This window comes from Octopus bimaculoides, chromosome 6 (genome assembly GCF_001194135.2).
Source record: "Octopus bimaculoides isolate UCB-OBI-ISO-001 chromosome 6, ASM119413v2, whole genome shotgun sequence".
Classification (NCBI taxonomy): Eukaryota; Metazoa; Mollusca; class Cephalopoda; order Octopoda; family Octopodidae; genus Octopus; species Octopus bimaculoides.
In genome coordinates, this window is record NC_068986.1 from 59,277,700 (window position 1) to 59,281,944 (window position 4,245).

General features: G+C 40.3%; 1 non-coding gene across 1 annotated transcript; it reads right to left on the bottom strand.

The window, feature by feature from the left end:
* Positions 1–4,135: 4,135 nt before the first annotated feature.
* LOC128248228 (U6 spliceosomal RNA) lies at positions 4,136–4,245 on the bottom strand. The gene has a single exon (XR_008264514.1). It is a non-coding gene; the product is annotated as a U6 spliceosomal RNA (small nuclear RNA).

Below are 4,245 nucleotides of genomic sequence, written 5' to 3' on the forward strand. Positions count from 1 at the left end.
GATCCTGTCAAGGATTATAGCCACCTTTGACATGGAGGATTTTATCTGCCTCGCCACGGACCCCGACTTGGCCATACGGACTTGTCTGCGGGCAGCAAATCGTTTGCTTAAGGGCTGTGGCGGGGCGGATTAGTTATGATTAATTGTATTAACGAATTTGATTTGTATTGCATAACTGATTTTATAAATGATTTGTAAATGATTTGTATTGAAACAATGTTTTCGAGGGGTTGCCAGTCGGTGGGCGCTGGCGCCCCTCTCATTTTTCATCTGTGTCATCCTACCATATTTTCATTAATGTCTTTGTCCAGCCCTAGCTTCTGCTACTCTATGTACAGCCTTCATGGCTAATCAAAAACGATATGCGTGCTACTCTAAACAACCAGCTTCAACCGGATATGAAAAGAACTAAACAATCTGGCTATATTAAGCACAGACTTGAAATCACACCCACCACCAGAGTTGACATATACAGGATGGTCAACACTAATACCAACAATGACGTCACACTAATATTTCTATTGAATGTCAAAAGTCTATTGCTCCTCAACAAAAATCTCTTTCCTGAAATATCTCGCTGCATGCATTCAAGCTCTATGCATAGCATCTTTAAGGAAACGCATATTGGATCTGATATAGGGGGTGCAGTACACATACCGAAATATGCTGCAATATGAACAGGTAAAAAAGATCTACGGTGGAGTTGTAGTATACATCTGTAAGGACCTCATGATCCAGGCCCTGCTGTCATCTTCAAATTCACTATGTGATATTCAAATTATACACATAAGACAACCTTGATATTGTCATATTTACAATATCAAGTTGTATCGCCCACCAGATGATCTAAATCACACAGACAAGTTTGAAAACTACCTCACAAAAAGTTCTCACCAAACTGGAACAACGCATCGGTGTATTCTTTGTAGGTGACTTCAACTTCCTCAATGTGGGATAGCCCGAGGCCCTCATGCTTTCAGGAAAGACACACTACTAAAAAGAATAGGTGGAATCCTTATTCAACTTTATCAATGCTTCGTTCATGAAGCAAATTGTGCTCCAACCAACCAAGGAAAATATGTGAAAATGACACAGACACTAGTCTCTGATCACAATATAATAGAGCTGACTACGTATGAACCAAATGGAGCTGCAGAATACAGCCTATAAGAAGCACCCGAAATCTCTCCAGTTTGAACTTCCATAAAGCCAACTGGAAATTGATCCAGAAAGACATCCTCAAACAGGATTGACTTAAATGTCTCACCACACCAAACATAGACATCGAGCGTAAACACTTAATGTCCGTAATGCAAGCCATATACAATTCTGTCCCAGGACACAAGGCCGACACACACAAGGAGATCCCCGTGGGAAGGAAAATTCTCATGAGACGACGAACAAAAATTGCAAACCGCTTGAACAAACATCTCAAAAATAGTGAAAGTCCCGCTTGAAAACAACACTGATGGCGATTGAGATACATCTGCAACAATTCCATGAAAAAGGAGTCTGGGTTATAAAAATAAGTAAGTTAAACTCTAAAGTTTACTTTAGCTTAGTGCGCTACAAGATAGGACCAACAACTCATAGGTGCTGACGAAAGGGTGCTGAAAAGTTCCTGGCTTTAAAGGTATCGCGAAAGGGTAGTGCTGTTACCTTTACAGGGGAAGTAGGACAACTGTTTAGGAGATATAAAAAAAACTATTGATGTTATACAACATATTTTTCTCTTTTTTGTAGATTTAACGCATGATGGCAGCTCCTACACTGGATTTTGGTAAAATTGAAGCACTGCAGTCGTGAAATTTCCTTTTTGTTTGTTTGTTTGTTTGTTTTTTCCTTTGCAAGACAAAGGAGCAGCGGAAATCCATGGCGAGATTAAGGAAATGTTGAAGGATTGCTGCCCACTTTACACCACAGTGGAAATTTGGGTGTCAAAGTTTGGGACTGGTCAATTCGAGGTCACAAATGAACCCCGGTCAAGTCGGTCAACTCCTGCAACCACAGAAGACAAAGCCGACACTGTGCACGTCATGATTCTCAAGGACCGCCGGATTTCAGCTAAAGTCATAGCTGAAACACTGGGGATTTCCCGCGAAAGAGTTGGCCACATCATTCACAACATTCTGGACATGAGATAGCTTTCTGCAACGATTTTTGACCGGTTTGCAGCAGGAGAGGCTGATTTTACGACTCGTTTAGTCACTATGAACGAAACTTGATTTCATCATTATGATCCCAGACCATGCAGCAATCAATTGAGTGGTTCCACAGTGGTTCACTGCGTCCCAAGAAGTTTCGGACCCAGAAGTCAGCTGGAAAGATACAGGCTTCAGTGTTCTGGGACAAGACAGAATCTCCTCAGAAAATACTTGCCAAAAGGTCGCACCATCAACACAGTATATATGTCTCTGTTGGACGAATTGCGTGAAGCTTTGAAGTAGAAACGCCGTAAAAAGCTGAGCCGTGATGTCCTGTTTTCGCAGGGCGATACAGCAGTACACACAGCACATGAAACTCTACAAAAAATACACGACTTTGGCTTCGAAGTGGTAGACCACCCACCTAATTCTCCTGATTTGGTCCCCTCCGACTATCCTCTTTCCACCATTGAAGAAACATCTCAAGGGAACAAAATTTCACTCCAATTCAGAAGTGGTCACTACAGAGGCCTGGTTGGAGGCCCAACCTTCCAAGTTCTTTTTACAGGGGTTAGGAAAATTGAAGGACAGCTGCAACAGGTGTGTTAATCTGAGAGGAGAATGTGTTCAAGAACTTTTCAGCACCCACTCATATATCGCGACTTTGCAAAAGTCTTTGATAAAGTTGACCTTGGTGTTATACGTCACAAGCTGCGAGATCTTGGCATAGTTGGAAAACTTGGAGACTGGCTAGACGAGTTTTTAAAAGATAGAAATCAGGCACTGATAGTCAATAGAGTCATCTCTAAGGAAACACATATAATGAGTAGTGTTCCACAGTGGCCCTCTCAGACATGCCCTCAGCTGCTCAGTAACGACTGGTCGTCTTACCTATCATGTGAGTTTTGAACACTGATCAAATCCTCTGCTTTGATTGGTTGAGTATTGTGCGTATTGAGTATTGCAAAGATCCAGTCACGTTGCACATAATACATTTTCAAACAACTAATCTGAGCCTACCCTCCTTCTATAAATAGGTGTAACAAATCATCTATGAGCAGAGGAGTGAGCGATTTTCATGAAGGCGAGTCGTGTTATTTTCCTGCCGTTATTCACTAGAACAAAATTAATATAATGGAGCGCATGTAACCAACGACGGACCTAGCTGAATTATCCAAATAATGGATGAACTATACAACCACTAGAATTTGTGATATTCTATTTGTACTATTTAACAGAGGAATAAATTCTCGCTGTTGTTTTTAAAGTTCGTTTCTTGTATTATTTCCACAAGTGAATACACAACATACATTATATAATGGTATGCAAGATTTTGTAGTAAAACCAAGGGAGACTTTACACTACACCAATAAAACTATGCAGACAACACAAAAATCTCTCAGAGGATACAAAATCCTGGAGATATTACACACCTTCAACAGGTCTATGAATTATATGCAAACAGAGTGAAAACTATTTGCTGATGTGCCACAGAGCAGCACACATGAAAGTAAATTACATTTTAAAAGCAGTTCTAGTAATGTAATTCCTAATCACACATACACAGTGTATGTATTTTGTTTGTATGCTGAATCTGCAGCTGGATATGGGGTGGCTCCCTACACAATTCATAATTTAATTTACTTTCACATTTACTACGGCTGTCGTAGATTTTAAACCCCACTTGTTCTGTTGTTCTTTTAAAAATATGCTACACCTGAAACCAACCCTGGGTCGGATGTAGTTTTTATTGGATTTAGTATCACACACACATACACCTGCAATATACTACCAACAAATGACACTTAATGGTTGTTTTACATACCTTCCTGTGAATTCAATGTTATGATACCCAGCCAGTGTTAGTGTCCTACTTGTTGATATGCTTACATTCTAATGAATTTTGTAATTCACTCTCTCTCTCTCCTTATTCTTCTATTCTTTTAGATGTTTCAACCCTAAGGCTGTAGCCATGTTGGAACACCACTAGTAGAAATATAGAACACTTCATAAATTTGCATGTCATCCTTGCACAAGGGCCATGCTAATCTTTTCTGTATTGCTCCAGTTTTAGTGTGCCTCCCACCCACATGGTTCTGAG